At 38.8% G+C, this 17,722-nt stretch overlaps 2 non-coding genes across 2 annotated transcripts; one reads left to right on the top strand and one right to left on the bottom strand.

Annotated features, from left to right (window-relative positions):
* Positions 1-630: 630 nt before the first annotated feature.
* On the bottom strand, positions 631-737 carry LOC120580355 (small nucleolar RNA R71). The gene has a single exon (XR_005646079.1). It is a non-coding gene; the product is annotated as a small nucleolar RNA R71 (small nucleolar RNA).
* A 14,997-nt stretch (positions 738-15,734) lies between these two features.
* Positions 15,735-15,841, top strand: LOC120580367 (small nucleolar RNA R71). Its single transcript, XR_005646091.1, has one exon. It is a non-coding gene; the product is annotated as a small nucleolar RNA R71 (small nucleolar RNA).
* The last annotated feature ends 1,881 nt before the right edge of the window (positions 15,842-17,722 follow it).

Genomic DNA, 17,722 nt, shown 5'->3' with positions numbered 1-17,722 from the left:
ACTACTTCGGTAAGACCGTGCACTTGTGGTTTTATCTCTTCAAGTTTTTGGCGCCGCTGCCGGGGAGTAAACTAATTTGATTAACCCTTTCTTTGTGATTAGAACCCTCTTCTCTTCCTCTTCTCTTCTACTTCTTTCTTTATATTACCAATTAACTTCTTGGGTTCTCGATTTCTTATGCGAAGAAGTAAAAGTCTCGGAGAATTTATTCCTGAGATCGAAAGATTTTTGCATAAGAAAAAGAGAGAGGCACAAAATAATACCGCTATGGCTGAACGCACTCTCAAAGAGTATGCTACTCCTTCAACGGAAGAGCCACAAGCTATTATCGTGTACCCAACGGTTGAGGGTAATAACTTCAAGATGAAGCCTGCACTACTCAATTTGGTGCAGCAAAATCAGTTTTCTGGATCACCCACTGAGGATCCAAATCTCCATATTTCTTCCTTCCTTAGACTTAGTGGCACCATAAAAGAGAACCAAGAAGCCGTAAGACTTCATCTCTTTCCCTTTTCCTTAAGGGATAGAGCTGGCGCTTGGTTCCATTCCCTAGAAGTCGGTTCCATCACTTCATGGGACGATATGAGGTGAGCATTCCTTGCCCGATTTTTTCCCCCATCTAAAACCGCTAAACTTAGAGATCAAATCACGCGGTTCAATCAAAAAGATGGGGAGTCTCTCTATGAAGCATGGGAGCGTTTCAAGCAAATGCTTAGACTTTGTCCCCACCATGGCTTAGAAAAGTGGCTTATAGTCCACACGTTTTATAATGGCTTGTTATATACCACTAAGATGTCTGTTGATGCAGCTGCAGGGGGAGCTCTAATGAACAAAAAATATACGGAGGCTTATGCCTTGATTGAAGACATGGCTCAGAATCATTACCAATGGACCAACGAGAGAGCCGTCACCGCTCCTACTCCCTCTAAAAAAGAGGCAGGTATACACGAAGTCTCTGAATATAATCACCTTGCTGCTAAGATTGAGGCATTAACCCAAAAATTTGAAAAACTTAATGTTAATGCTGTCACACCTTCTTCTGCACCCCCTCCTTGTGAAATCTGTGGTATATCCGGTCATATCGGTGTTGATTGTCAGTTAGGTAGTGCTGCCAATATTGAGCAACTGAATTACGCTCAATATAACCAAGGAATGAGGCCAAATCAAAAATTTTACAAAAATCCTCAAGGTTCCTATGGACAAGCAGCACCACCTAGCTATACAAACAACCAGAGAGTGGCTCCGAAATCAAGTTTGGAGATTTTGTTAGAAAATTGCATAGCCAATCAAAATAAAAGTCTTCAAGAACTGAAAAACCAAACGGGATTTCTGAACGACTCTCTCTCCAAGCTCACTACCAAGGTTGATTCTATCGCCACACACACCAAAATGCTTGAGACCCAAATCTCCCAAGTAGCCCAACAAGTGGCCACCTCTTCTCAAACACCAGGAGTCTTTCCTGGTCAACCTGAAACAAACCCCAAAGCCCATGGCAATGCTATTTCTCTCGGGGGCAGTAAGTTAGAAGAGACCGTTAATAAAGCCAAAAGTGTCACGGGAGAGAATGTTAAGCTTCTAGGTGAAAGGGATATGATAAAGAAACCGCTTGATAAGAACAAAAACCTTAACCCATTAAGGCTTACTAAGCTCAACTTGGAGGCTCAATTCGCTAAATTCTTAAACATACTTAAAAAGATTTGCATTAAGATTCCCTTTGCTGAAGCTTTGTCTCGTATGCCTCTATACGCCAAGTTTTTAAAAGAAATTGTTTCAAAGAAAAGGGCTGTAGATCATAAAGAGACAATAGCTTTAACTAGGGAAAGTAGTGCAATCGTCAAGAAGCAACCCCAAAAGCTTAGAGATCCAGGTAGTTTTGCCATCCCTTGTGTGATAGGGAAAGAGACCGTTGACAAAGCCTTGTGTGACTTAGGAGCCAGTGTTAGTTTGTTGCCTCTATCCCTCTTTAAAAAGATGGGAATAGGAGAGTTGAAACCTACCGAGATGATACTAAAATTGGCTGACCGCTCGGTCATCCCGATAGCCGGATACGTTGAAGACATCCCCGTTAAGATAGAAGGGATATACATCCCAACTGACTTTGTGGTTGTTGACATCGAGGAAGACCACAATTGCCCTATGATACTAGGAAGACCCTTCCTCGCCACTGCGGGTGCTAGAGTTGATGTTAAGAGTGGTTGGATAGTTTTTCAAGTGAGTGAAGACATGGTAGGATTTGAGTTTGAAAACATTAAGGAAGGTCCCGCCCTTTATTATTGCAATATGGTCAAAGAACATGATGTGAAAGAACGCTTTTTAGCGTCATTACACAATACAACATCTTTGAACCTTTCTAATGGACACTTTCTTTAACGTCAAGCTAATGACTATAAAGAAGCGCTTCGTGGGAGGCAACCCACGCATTTAACTGCTTTTATTTTGTTTTTGTGATTTTAAGTATTTTGTAGGTGATTGTCCGAGTAGGATTCAAGAAAACAGAAAAATTTTAAAGCCTCGTCCTCCAGAACCTTGGCACGGCCCGTGCTCACACTGGCACGACCATGCCAGACCTTGACTACCCAAAATAGGCCATTGTTCCAGAATGTTGGCACGGCCCGTGCTAAACTTGGCACGGCCGTGCCCGATATCAGGTAAGTATAATCTTACCTTTTGGCCGTCTTCTTCCTTCACTCTCAAACACAAACATCTCTCTACCTTCACCCTTCTCTCTAAAACCTCCATAACCATACAACCTCAAACCTCCACACCCCCCCTCCAAATCTCACCAATTCCCAAAATTTCTCCACCCAATCAATCACAAACACCATTCCAATCATAACCCACCATTCAAAAACCAACTTCATCCATCCAAACAACATCACCCAAATTCGTAACCCTCATAAACCTAACCCAAAAACCAGAAATTCTTCACCAATCTCCATAACCCAACCCCTAAAACTCACTTAAACCCTCACCAAACCACTAAACCAACCTTTTTCCACCAACACAACCCGTACACAAACCCTCACCGCCATCACACCAAGGTCAAGGTAATGGCTTCAAAGAGAAGTGGAAAAGAAGTTGGAAGCTCATCAGGGGGACCTCCCCCAAAGAAGAAAGCGCAAGTCAAGAATCATGGCATCACCTTCAGGGACAACAAGCAAAGGGATAGGTACAAAATTCTAATCTCTAAACCTCTACATCCTTGCAGGTACCCTGATAACCATGACTTGAATAAGCTAGGAATTAAAGATAATGTGTTTAATCTGCTATAAAGGTTAGGATGGGTTGATATGTTGAGACCTTTGAGAGGGTATGAAAATTTCACTTATGAATTTTTAAGTTCTATTGTTTTTACGAAAGATAGGTTGAATTTTGATAACCCTAACCATAGAGTTTCTTTCCGGCTTATGAATATTGATTATGAGCTGTCTCTTCAACACTTCTGTGATGAGATGGGCTTCGCAAATGCGAGGTTCATCCACGACTCTTGGGATCAAAATTTAAAACCGGTTGACTATCAACCCGCCGCCTTTTGGGAGCGAATTACAGGTCTTGACCAGTTTAACACACGTGCCAACAAAGCTAGCAACATTCAAAACCCCGTACTTAGGTACCTTCAAAGGGTTATGGCTTGCACTATTTGGGGAAGGAGTGGATTAGGGAACACTAGGAGTGATGAACTCTTCATGCTTTGGGCTATGCTGCACAACCACCCCGTTAACACTTGTTTTTACTTGCTTAACAACCTTTCCCTTATAGGAAATAGGTCCGATAGTAGGGGAGAAATCGTAGTTGGTGGTATCATAACATACATAGCTAGGCGGTTAGGCGTGAGTGAAGACCAAGGGATAAACAAGATCGAGGGTAACAATAGGCTGAACATAGAAACCGTTATCTCTATGAATTTCATAAAAACTCGAATCCCCTTTGTTTATACACTCAAGCTCAATGTGCCCACTTTGATTTTATTGCCTAACCCATCTCGGACTAACACCGAGGTGGAAGAAAATTTGTTGTATGTTAATGATGACCCACAGGTGCACATAGAACAGCATAATGAAGAAGAGGAAGGTGCACAAATGCACCATGATGAGGAGCACCATGACCATGATGAAGGTGAAACAAATGAAAATGCAAGATGGGCATGGATGAATACCGAGGTCGAAAGGATAAGCACCGAGCAACAAAGGCAAGGTGTTGAATTAATGGGCATAAGGAATGATGTCCAACGGGGCAACCGCATATCCGAAGAAAACAACCAAATGCTTCGGAACATGATGCACCACTTTCACCTCCAAGGTCCTCCATATGGACCCCATTGACAAAATTGTGAGCTTTCCTCTTCCTCTCTTCCCTTCTTTCTCCTCCTACTTCTTCTTCTTCTTCCTCTCCTTCTCTTTTATTTTTTCTATCTTGAATCATTGAGGACAATGCTTCTCCTAAGTGTGGGGGGAGCCTAATAAAGTGTCTTTAGTCGTAGTGTTTCCAAACTCCCTTGAACTTTATTCTTTTGTTGTGTTTTATTGTAAAAGGCATGAATAAGCAGCTTGTTTTTATTGTTTTACTATGACATAAATTTTTTGTTGTCTCTTCAATGGTCGTTTCTTGTACATGAAAGTGATTTCTTGTGTTATAAGTATTCTTGCTATATCCACATCAAGTTTTATTGTGAAATTAATTCTCCAATGAGAAAAACACCTAGTTGCAATCCTTGAGTAAGTGTATGAAGGGGTATTTTAAGGAACACGTTCTAACTTTAATGGTAACCTGGACCCTTAAAAATCTTCAGAGTAAAAGTAGTATAAGTTTATGTGGGAATAATTCTAATGTGATGAAATGTGTAAACCGAAATGGGGCGGAAGGATATCACCACACGTGGAGGAAAGGATACCCTCTCACTAACTTCCTAAATGTGGTGATGACTTCTCAAAACAAATTGTGCTTGAATTAAACCCTCTAAAAAGAGGAACTTCCTAAGTGAAGTAAACAAGTTGTAGCACTACTTAGGGTGATCATAGAAACTTGGAGGAAAGGATACCCCCTCACGGACTTCCAATGTGAAATGATAGCCCCTAGGCATCTACAAGCCCCCAAATGTATAAATTCATCAAGTCTATCTTAACTCTCCCACTTCTCTTATATGAAATGAAGAAAAGATTTTTCTCGGTCATTTTAGTGTTAAGGTTAGAACCTGTTCCTCATAATATCTATCTTATACAGGAGCAAGAAAAGGGTTGGACTACCCACACACACTCACTTGAAATTTGTTGTCGGGTTGAATAAGTTTACAAGGAATGCTTGAAGTTGTGATTAGTGTACATTGAAATGAAACCTCGAGGGAGACATAAGCTTTTATTTAAAGTGTCATATATTAATCCTTTTGTTGCTGCCATGTCTATGCCTTTTGCTTGAGGAAAAGCAAAGATTCAAGTGTGGGGGAGTTTGATGAGTCATTTATTGACTATTTTAATATGCTTTTTAGTTTAGTTTTATTTAGATTTTATTTTATTTTATGTTAGTATTATTTCCTTTTTAGGATAGTTCACTTTAAATTGCATTTTATTTTATTTCAGGAATGAATATTGGATGGATTGAGTCTTGGAGCAAAAGAAAGGGACTTGGAGCCGATTGGATGCAAAAATATGAAGATTGAGAGACAAAAATATGTCTCCCCCATGCCAGAAGCTTGGCACGGCCCGTGCTAACCTTGGCACCGCCGTGCCACCCTCCAGAGTCACTTTTGCTACTTTTGCTTAGATTTTAAGCTACTCTATTTTTAGCCCGAATGTAATAGCTTAGATTTTAAGTCGAACAAATGCTATAAATAGAGTAGCCATCCATCACAAATAATCATCTTTACTTGGAATTCAATAAGTGACAATTGCTTTTCTAATTAAAGTTCTTTTCTTTTCCTTTATTTTCTCGTCATTTACCTTTATGCTTTCTCTCTTCTCCCCCATGTCTACGATGAACATGAGTGAGTAGACTTCTCCTTGTCTTGGGATTATTGGATAAGTCTAAATTACATAATCCTAATCAAACCAAGCTCTAAGCCTTAATCTTATGTAACCCTAATTTCTTATCTGAATTCACCGTCTTAACATGGATCAACCATTATCAAACTGCGGAAACGAAAGTGGAGGGTTTGATAATTGTTTATCCATTATTCCAAATATAAATTCATAAAACGAAAGTGGAGCTTTGATATTCGAACAAGTGAATTCAGACAAGGATTGCAAAGTCAGCGAAATAGGCTTTGCAATCTTTGAGACATATAGTTTCGATCTTCAAGGGAACTAATAACAATCAAGTCAGCGAAATAGGCTTGGTTGTTAGAGGAACCAAAATCTGATAGTAATCAAGTCAGCGAAATAGGCTTGGTTGCTAGAGGAACATTTGAGAAACTGTCTTGAGAAATTAGGTCTAACATAACATTATAAGCTTATAGTTTTGGTTTGAGAAAGGACTTATTATTTAGATGAAACCAACGATCCCGAGGCTCCTTTTATTATATTGATTTTCAACCGTTTGAAAACCCCCAACTTATAATTCTCTTCTCTTCTAATCATTTCCAAAGGTTAATTGAATTGAACTACTCCCTGTCGGAACGATACTCTTTTCATACTACTTCGGTAAGACCGTGCACTTGCGGTTTTATCTCATCATGAAACTCCAGCTAAGAGTTCAGTAACTACTTCTCTTGTTTGTCTAAGGTGTCCGTTGTCTATGTTTGGTAGAGACTTTGTAGTCGACCTTGTTTGTTTACCGTTGACGGGTATGGATGTCATTTTTTGGATGAATTGGTTAGAGTATAACCGAGTTCATATCAATTGCTTTAGCAAGACGGTGCATTTTTCTTCTGCTGAAGAAGAGACTGGAGCTGAGTTCCTATCTACTAAACAGTTGAAGCAGTTGGAGCGTGACGGAATTCTTATGTTTTCTTTGATGGCATACTTGTCCTTGGAAAATCAAGCTGTGAATGATAGGTTGCAATGTGTGAATGAATTCCCAGAAGTTTTTCCTGATGAGATTCCAGATGTCCCACCGGAGAGGGAGGTTGAATTTTCAATTGACCTTGTTCCAGGAACGAAGCCGGTGTCGATGGCACCTTATCGTATGTCAGCTTCCGAGTTAGCTGAATTGAAGAAACTGTTGGAGGACTTGCTCGATAAGAAATTTGTAAGACCAAGTGATTCACCTTGGGGAGCGTCGGTGTTGCTGGTTAAGAAGAAGGACGGTAGCATGAGGTTATGCATTGATTACCGACAGTTGAATAAGGTTACGATAAAGAACAGGTATCCACTTTCGAGGATTGATGATTAATCGATCAGTTAGTGGGTGCTCGTGTGTTTAGCAAGATTGACTTGAGGTCAGGTTACCATCAGATCAAGGTGAAGGATGAGAATATGCAGAAGACGGCCTTTAGGACACGATATGGTCATTACGAATATAAGGTGATGCCTTTCGGTGTTACTAATGCGCCTGGTGTGTTCATGGAATATATGAACCGAATTTTCCATGCCTATCTGAATAAATTTGTGGTTGTGTTTATTGATGATATCTTGATTTATTCAAGGACCGAAGAAGAGCATGCAGAGCATCTAAAGATTGTATTGCAAGTATCGAAAGAAAAGAAGTTGTATGTGTAACGCCCACTTTCGTTTAATCGTTATTTAATCGAGTTTAGGTGATTATATTATATTTATATAATATATGTATGATTTTGATATGTTTTGATAAATTGTGGTGATTTTGGTGATTTGATTGATGACGTGTTAGGTTATGAGTATTGAAGGATTTGATTATGATATGGGAATTATTTTATTGTTAAATAAAATAAAGATTTGAAAATAATATAAAATATTTAGTTGAGGGCTGTTTTGATATTTTAGATAGTTTTGGGGGAGAAAGTGAGATAAGATAAGTTATTAGAAAGAGGTATAAATAGGAGAAGACCTAATATTTTAGAAACTCATTGTACGTGAAAACTTTTGGAAAAGGGAGAAAAAGCCAAGTCTAGAGGAACCAAGGTAGAGTGCTGCGATTTTCTTCATAACCAGGTAAGGGTGAGACTAATAATTCAATAATGTTAATTACTGTAATTCTGATGATTAGTTGACCAAGTTAGGATTGATTTAGAGAAGTTTTGGAATTAGGTCAAAGCCCTAAAAATTGATGATTAAACGGTAAAACTTGTTTAGATTGATGTAAGAACCGTCCTATAACCTTAGAACATGTTTAGGATGAATTCTGGAATCAAAATTAGGCTTTGAACCATGTTGTGTGAGGGATTTTTGAGAAAAACCCTAGTCTGCCCGTGCTTCTGTTCATCGCTCGCCACGGCGAGTGATGATCCTCGCCTCGCGAGTGATGAACTTCATCGCTCGCCACGCGAGCCCCTTTCCTTCGCCTCGCGAGTTGTTTGGTTCAACTCGCCATGGCGAGCAACCTTCCTCGCCTCGCGAGCTTAGGCAGAGTGCATGTCATATTTCGTGTTTCGACCTTTTTAGTTGAATCTTGTATGCCTTTGAGTACCTGAACTTACCTAGTATTGATTAGGAATGAATGTAGGATCAGAGGGAACCCAGAACAAGCTTAGTTTGTGAGTTGAGTGGTGCTCGCCATGGCGAGTAAGTACTCTCGCCTCGCGAGTACAACCAGGATGAACTTGATTATGTGTTTGTGCGATCTGTGTCGCACTTTTTGGTCCAGAGTGAACCCCTAATTGGTAATGAAACCTTATGATAACGTTTAATGCAGTCTGTAAAGCTATTGAGTTAAGTTGATATTATTTGAGCATGATTAAGGTATTATGCAATATGTAAGATATAATTGAAATGATTATGATTCTAGTAAATTGTTGTTGATATATTGATATCTCCTTGCTGTTATGCGACTTGACTATGCTGCTGCTGTTATTTAACTGAGTATGCAATGTTTATATATGAATATAATGAAAATGATGACGTTTTGCATCAAGTTATTGAATGCACATGATTACGATGATTATGATGTTTTGTTCATATGTGTCCATGCATAGCATATCATTGAGCTTAGTCCTCACCACGAAAATTAGGAGCTTTGTCCTCCGCACGTTTTATAGGAGCTTTGTCCTCCGCACGATTAAAGTATATTAATACTTATGATGACGATTGGTACCACATGCATATAAGGAGTCTAGGAGCATTGTCACATTGTCATGATTAAGATGCCTTGTTGATAATGAATGGATATGTGATTATGTGATAAGTGTTATTTGATTATGTTATGTTGTTTATAATGATTGGATATATGATTACGTGATAACTGTTTAGCATTTATGCAAAGTTAATAATGGAATGATTGATGTTAATTTATGATTCGCAATTACATTGATTAATGTTATTTTATTATGAAATCTCACCCCTTCTGCTTGAAAATGTTGCCCTTCGTATGGGTAACTTGCAGGTGATCGTGCTTAGTGTGCAGTTGCTTCGTGAGTTGGCCTTGCCTTCACTGTGTCGTCTAGGTCGCTCTGATACGTAACGGGATGGGGTTTTATGCTATAACATGCTTCATTCTTTTACGTGAACTGCTTATGTTTTGATAAACTCTTTTGAGATACTTATTGGGCCTGCGTGCCGAAAACGTTTATGATTTATGTTTATGATTTTCCGCTGCTATGTTAAAGATATTTGTGAAGGTTAAATCATTATTTAACTGTTTTGGATTACGTTTCTATGTGATATCTCGTTTATGGTTTTTACTCTGATAATTGTTTAAGAAATTTGTATATTGGGAAAACGGGGTGTTACAGTATGTTGATGAGATAAAACCGCAAGTGCACGGTTCTATCGAAGTAGTAAAAGAGTATCGTTCCGACAGGGAGTAGTTCAATTCAATTAACCTTTAGAGATGATTAGAAGAGAAAAGAATTATAAGTTGGGAGTTTTCAAGCGTTGAAAGTTAATAATATAAAAAGAGCCTTGGGATCGTTGGTTTCATCTAAATAACAAGTCCTTCTCAAACCTAAACTATAAGCTTATAATGTTATGTTAGACCTAATTTCTCAAGACAGTTTCTCTTATGTTCCTCTAGCAACCAAGCCTATTTCTCTGACTTGATTACTATTAGATTTTGGTTCCTCTAACAACCAAGCCTATTTCATTGACTTGATTGTTATTAGTTCTCTTGAAGATCAAAACTATAGGTCTCAAAGATTGCAAAGCCTATTTCGCTGACTTTGCAATCCTTGTATGAATTCACTTGTTCGAATATCAAAGCTCCACTTACGTTTTATGAATTGATATTTGGAATAATGGATAAACAATTATCAAACCCTCCACTTTCGTTTCCACAGTTTGATAATGGTTGATCCATGTTAAGATGGTGAATTCAGATAAGAAATTAGGGTTACATAAGATTAAGGCTTAGAGCTTGGTTTGATTAGGATTATGTCATTTAGACTTATCCAACAATCCCAAGACAAAGAGAAGTCTACTCACTCATGGTCATCGTAGACATGGGGGAGAAGAGAGAAAGCATAAAGGTAAATGATAAGAAAATAAAGGGAAAAGAAAAGAACTTCAATTAGAAAAGCAATTGTCACTTATTGTATTCCAAGTAAAGATGAATATTTGTGATGGATGGCTACTCTATTTATAGCATTCAATCGACTTAAAATCTAAGCTATTACATTTGGGCTAAAAATAGAGTAGCTTAAAATCTAAGCAAAAGCAGCAAAAGCGACTCTGGAGGGTGGCACGGCCGTGCCAAGCTTCTGACTTGTGGGAGACCTATTTTTGTCTCTCAATCTTCATATTCTTGCATCCAATCGGCTCCAAGTCCCTTTCTTTTGCTCCAAGACTCAATCCATCCAATATTCATTCCTGAAATATAATAAAATGCAATTTAAAGTAAACTATCCTAAAAAGGAAATAATACTAATATAAAATCAAATAAAATCTAAATAAAACTAAACTAAAAAGCATATTAAAATAGTCAATAAATGACTCATCAAACTCCCCCACACTTGAATCTTTGCTTGTCCTCAAGCAAAAGGCATAGACGTAGTTGCACAAACAATTTTATCAAATGACAATTCGATTAAAGCACATGTCTCCTTAAGGGTTTAAATCCAAAATGTACACTAATCACAAACTCAAGCATTTCTTGTAATTTTTATTCAACCCAACGATCAAGTTTTAAGTGAGTGTGTGTGTGAAGTCCTACCCTTTTCTTGCTCCTGTATAAGATAGGCATTATGAGGAAACATGGTCTAATCCTAGCACTAAACCAACCAAGAAAGATTCCTTCTATAATTCATATAAGAAAGATGGGAGTATTTGAGAATCTTTGTTCTTTGCCATTCGCACATTTAAGTTCTTTATTTAAGGAACAACATCTTCACATAGGAAGTCGGAGGGCCTACCCCCTTCCCCAATCTAGATTCAATGGTATCCATTAAAACATCATCTTCACGTAGGAAGTCGGAGGGCCTACCCCCTTCCCCAATCTAGATTCAATGATGTTTTTTAAAGTTTTTCCTCAAGATAACAATCATCTTCACGTAGGAAGTCGGAGGGCCTACCTCCTTCCCCAATCTAGATTCAATGATGAGATCTTGGAATTAATTTTGGCTTTTTGGCTTTTTATGAACTCCCTTATACTAACTTATACTACTGGCACTTTGAGAATCTTTAAAGGTTAATGCACCACTAAGATTAAAACGCGTTTCCTTAAAATACCTATTCATACATTTACTCAAGGGAAGCAACTTTGTGTTTTTTCTCATTGGAGAATTTTATTCACTTTAAAACAAGATGTGGGTATATCAAGAAGACTTAAAACACAAGAGTTTGCTTTCATGTACAAGAATCAACCAAATAAGAGGAGACAATTAAAATTTTGTGTCATGATATTTTCAATAAAAATTAGCTACTTAACCATGCCTTTTACAATAAAACAAAACAAAAGAATAAAGTTCAAGGGAGTTTGGAAACACTACGACTAAAGATACTTTATTAGGCTCCCCCCACACTTAAGAGACGCATTGTCCTCAATGATTCAAGATAAAAGAAAAATAATAAAAGAGAAGGAGAGGTAGAAGAGTGAGATAGAGATTGAAGAGATAAGGTGAAAAAGAGGAAGAGGAAAGCTCACATTTTTATTGAGGTCCATAGGGAGGGCCTTGGAGGTTGAAGTGTTGCATCATGTTCCGGAGCATTTGGTTATTTTCTTTGGATATGCGGTTGCCCCGTAGGACATCATTTCTTAGCCCTGATAATTCAACACCTTGCCTTTGTTGCTCGGTGCTTATCCTTTGTACCTCGGTTTGTATCCATGCCCATCTTTCATTGTTGTCGTTATGGTCATGGGGCTCCTCTTCATGGTGCATGTGTGCACCTTCTTCGTCACCTTGGTTATGCTCTTCATGTACCTGTAATCCATCACCAACATACAACAAATTTTCCTCCACCTCGGGGTTAGTCCGAGATGGATTAGGAAGTAGAAACAAAAGAGGTATGCGAAGTTGAAGTGCATAAGTCATGGGTGGGTGAATCTTAATGAAATTCATGGCAACAAGAGTTTCAATATTAAGCCTATTGTTACCCTCAATTGGATTTATCCCATCTTCCTCACCCACTCCAAACTTCCTAGCTATGAAGGTAATGATACCACCGACTACTATCTCAGCTCTATTATCCGGTTTAGCACCTATGGAGGAAAGGTAATCAAGTAGGTAGAAACAAGTATTAACGGGATTGTTACTAAGCATTGCCCAAAGCATAAAAAGTTCATCCGTCCTAGTTGTTCCTACCTCTTTTCTACCCTAAATAGTACAAGCCATGACTCTCTAGAGGTATCTAAGGACTGGGTTGTGAATGTTACTAGCTTTATTGTTGCGAGGATTATAATGCCTTAACCCGGTAATGCGTTTCCAAAAGAGAGCGGGGTCATAGTCTGCCGACTTTAGATTTGGATTCCAAGAACCATGGATGAACCCCGCGTTTGTGAAGTCAATCTCTAAACAGAAATTTTCAAGAGACATCTCGTAATCCAAATTCAAAAGTCGGAAGGAGACTCTATGGTCGGGGTTATCAAAGTTCACTTTATCCTTCGTAAATTCAATAGAACTTAAGAATTCATAGGTGAAATTTTCAAAACCTTTCATAGGTCTAAGCATGTCAACCCAACCTAAATTTCCTAGTAAGCTAAACACATTATCCCTTAGTCCTAGCACACTCAAAGTATAAGGATCTGGATATCGACAAGGGTGCAAAGGTTTAGAGAGAAGAGTTTTATACCTGTCCCTATGCTTGGTGTCCTTGAAGATTATGCCATGATTCTTGGCTTGCGTTTTCTTCTTTGATTGTGGTCCTCCGGAAGAGCTTGCTCCACCTTTCCTAGATGCCATTATCCTTGACCTTGGTTGACCTTTTGTGTTTTGGGTGAAGGTTGGGTTTTGGGAAATGTTTTTGGTGGAAAAAGTTGGTTGGGTTATGGGGTTGGGGTTTGAGGAAGTGTTAGGAGTTGGGTTGGGTGAATTGGTGAAGAATTTGTGGGTTTCTTAGTTGGTTCAATGGGGGCTACGAATTTGATGATTTTTGGTTGGGATTGAGGAAAGTTGTTTTTGATGGAAGGGTTATGATTGAAATGTGGATTGTGGTTGATGGGGTGAAGAAATTTTGAGAATTGGTGAAGTTTTGGGGGAGATACGGAGTTTGTAAGGTTTTGTGGTTATGGAGGTTTTAGATAAAAAAAATGGGAGGATGAGAGATGTTAGTGGTTGAGAATGGGGGATGAAGAAGATGAAAAGTTAGATAAAACTGAACCTGGGATCGGGCACGGCCGTGCCAACCTTAGCACGGGCCGTGCCAACTTTCTGGATTTTGGTTTAGTTTTTGGGAAGCAAGGTCTGGCACGGCCGTGCCAGTGCGGGCACGGGCCGTGCCAAGGTTCTGGATGGATTAGCTTCAAAAAAATTTCGTTTTCTTGAATCATACTTGGACAGTTACCTACAAAAACAAAATAAAAACAAAACAACAAAACAAAAGCAGTTAAATGCGTGGGTTGCCTCCCACGAAGCACTTCATTATAGTCATTAGCTTGACGTTATAAGAAAGTGTCCTTAGAAGGGATCAAAGAGGTCATATTGTGGAGATGGTGCTAATGATCGTTTTTTCACATCATGACCTTTAATCGCGTTACACGAATAGAGAGTGGGACCTTTCATATAATTCTCCAACTCAAATCCTATCAACTCATTACTCACTTGAAAAACAATCCTACCATTCTGAACATCTACTATAGCACCCATAGTGGCGAGAAAGGATCGTCCTAAGATTATAGGGCACTCACTGTCTTCAACTATGTCAAGCATCATGAAATCAGTTGGGATGTCTATCCCTTCTATTTTAACGGGGATGTCCTCGATATATCCGACAGGTTGGATATCAGAACGATCGGCTAACTTCAATGTTGTTTCGGTAGGCTTTAACTCTCCTAACCCCAGCCTTGTAAAGAGGGGTAAGGGCAACAGACTAACACTTGCTCCTAAGTCGCATAAGGCTCGGTTTAAGGTTTCACTCCCTATCATACAAGGGATGGCAAAACTTCCTGGATCTCTAAGCTTTGTAGGTGGCTTCTTGATGATTGCACTATTTTCCCTTGTCAAAGTTATTGTTTCATTATGATCTATAGCCTTTTTCTTTGAAAAAATTTCTTTTAAAAACTTGGCATATAGAGGCATACGAGACAAAGCTTCAGCATAGGGAATCTTAATGCAAATCTTTTGAAGTATGTTTAAGAATTTAGTGAATTGAGCCTCCAATTTGAGCTTAGTAAGCCTTAATGGTGTAAGGGCTTTGTTCTTATCAAGCGGTTTCTCACTTTCTATCACACCTTTCTTACCTAGACACCTAACACTCTCTCCCTTGACACTTTTGGCTTTAGTAACGGTCTCCTCTAACTTACTACCCCCAAGAAAAATAGCGTTAACATGAGCTTTGGGGTTTGTTTCAGGTTGACCAGGAAAGACTCCTGGTGTTTGAGAAGACATGGCCACTTGTTGGGCCACTTGGGAGATTTGGGTCTCAAGCATTTTGGTGTGTGTGGCGATAGAATCAACCTTGGTATTGAGTTTGGAGAGAGAGTCGTTCAGAAATCCTGTTTGGTTTTTCAGTTCTTGAAGTTGTTTGTTTTGATTCAACATGCAATTTTCCAGCAAAATCTCCAAACTTGATTTCTGAGCAACTCTCTAGTTGTTTGTATAGCCAGGTGGTGCTGTTTGTCCATAGGAACTTTGAGGATTTTTGTAAAAATTTTGATTTGGCCTCATTCCTTGGTTATATTGAGCGTAATTCAGTTGCTCAATGTTAGCAGCACTACCTAACTGACAATCAACACCGATATGACCGGATATACCACAGATTTCACAAGGAGGGGATGTAGAAGAAGGTGTGACAGCATTAACATTAAGTTTTTCAAATTTTTGGGTTAATGCCTCAACCTTAGCAGCAAGGTGATTATCTTCAGAGACTTCGTGTATACCTGTCTCTTTCTTAGAGGGAGTAGGAGCGGTGACCGCTCTCTCGTTGGTCCATTGGTAGTGATTCTGAGCCATGTCTTCAATCAAAGCATAAGCCTCCGTATAGTTTTTGTTCATTAGAGCTCCACCTGCAGCTGCATCAACAGACATCTTAGTGGTATATGACAAGCCATTATAAAACGTGTGGACTATAAGCCACTTCTCTAGGCCATGGTGGCAACAAAGTCTAAGCATTTCCTTGAAACGCTCCCACGCCTCATAGAGAGACTCCCCATCTTTTTGATTGAAACGCGTGATTTGATCTCTAAGTTTAGCGGTTTTAGATGGGGGGAAAAATCAGGCAAGGAATGCTCGCCTCATATCGTTCCATGAAGTGATGGAACCGACTTCTAGGGAATGGAACCAAGCGCTAACTCTATCCCTTAAGGAGAAGGGAAAGAGATGAAGTCTTACGGCTTCTTGGTTCTCTTTTATGGTGCCACTGAGTCTAAGGAAGGAAGAAATATGGAGATTTGGATCCTCAGTGGGTGATCCAGAAAACTGATTTTGCTGCACTAAATGGAGTAGTGCAGGCTTGATCTCGAAGTTATTACCCTCAACCGTTGGGTATACGATAATAGCTGTGGCTCTTCCGTTGAAGGAGTAGCATACTCTTTGAGAGTGCGTTCAGCCATAGCGGTATTATTTTGTGCCTCTCTCTTTTTCTTATGCAAAAACCTTTCGATCTCAAGAATAAATTCTCCGAGACTTTTACTTCTTCGCATAAGACACCGAGAACCCAAGAAGTTAGTGGTAAAACAAAGAAAGAAGTAGAAGAGAAAAGGAAGAGAAAAGAGTTATAATCACAAGGAAAGAGTTAATCAAATTAGTTTACTCCCCGGCAGCGGCGCCAAAAACTTGATGAGATAAAACCGCAAGTGCACGGTTCTATCGAAGTAGTAAATGAGTATCGTTCCGACAGGGAGTAGTTCAATTCAATTAACCTTTAGAGATGATTAGAAGAGAAAAGAATTATAAGTTGGGAGTTTTCAAGCGTTGAAAGTTAATAATATAAAAAGAGCCTTGGGATCGTTGGTTTCATCTAAATAACAAGTCCTTCTCAAACCAAAACTATAAGCTTATAATGTTATGTTAGACCTAATTTCTCAAGACAGTTTCTCTTATGTTCCTCTAGCAACCAAGCCTATTTCACTGACTTGATTACTATTAGATTTTGGTTCCTCTAACAACCAAGCCTATTTCGCTGACTAGATTGTTATTAGTTTCCTTGAAGATCGAAACTATATGTCTCAAAGATTGCAAAGCCTATTTCGCTGACTTTGCAATCCTTGTCTGAATTCACTTGTTCGAATATCAAAGCTCCACTTTCGTTTTATGAATTGATATTTGGAATAATGGATAAACAATTATCAAACCCTCCACTTTCGTTTCCACAGTTTGATAATGGTTGATCCATGTTAAGACGGTGAATTCAGATAAGAAATTAGGGTTACATAAGATTAAGGCTTAGAGCTTGGTTTGATTAGGATTATGTCATTTAGACTTATCCAACAATCCCAAGACAAGGAGAAGTCTACTCACTCATGTTCATCGTAGACATGGGGGAGAAGAGAGAAAGCATAAAGGTAAATGATAAGAAAATAAAGGGAAAAGAAAAGAACTTTAATTAGAAAAGCAATTGTCACTTATTGTATTCCAAGTAAAGATGAATATTTGTGATGGATAGCTACTCTATTTATAGCATTCAATCGACTTAAAATCTAAGCTATTACATTTGGGCTAAAAATAGAGTAGCTTAAAATCTAAGCAAAAGCAGCAAAAGCGACTCTCGAGGGTGGAACGGTCGTGCCAAGGCTAGCACGGGCCGTGCCAAGCTTCTGACTTGTGGGAGACATATTTTTGTCTCTCAATCTTCATATTCTTGCATCCAATCGGCTCCAAGTCCCTTTCTTTTGCTCCAAGACTCAATCCATCCAATATTCATTCTTGAAATATAATAAAATGCAATTTAAAGTAAACTATCCTAAAAAGGAAATAATACTAATATAAAATCAATTAAAATCTAAATAAAACTAAACTAAAAAGCATATTAAAATAGTCAATAAATGACTCATCATATGCCAGGTTGTCAAAGTGAGTTCTGGTTAAGAGAAGTAAGTTTCCTTGGCCACATTATTTCTGGTAGTGGTGTTG

Source organism: Medicago truncatula, chromosome 4 (genome assembly GCF_003473485.1).
Source record: "Medicago truncatula cultivar Jemalong A17 chromosome 4, MtrunA17r5.0-ANR, whole genome shotgun sequence".
Lineage (NCBI taxonomy): Eukaryota > Viridiplantae > Streptophyta > Magnoliopsida > Fabales > Fabaceae > Medicago > Medicago truncatula.
This window is presented reverse-complemented; position numbering and strand designations above follow the sequence as displayed.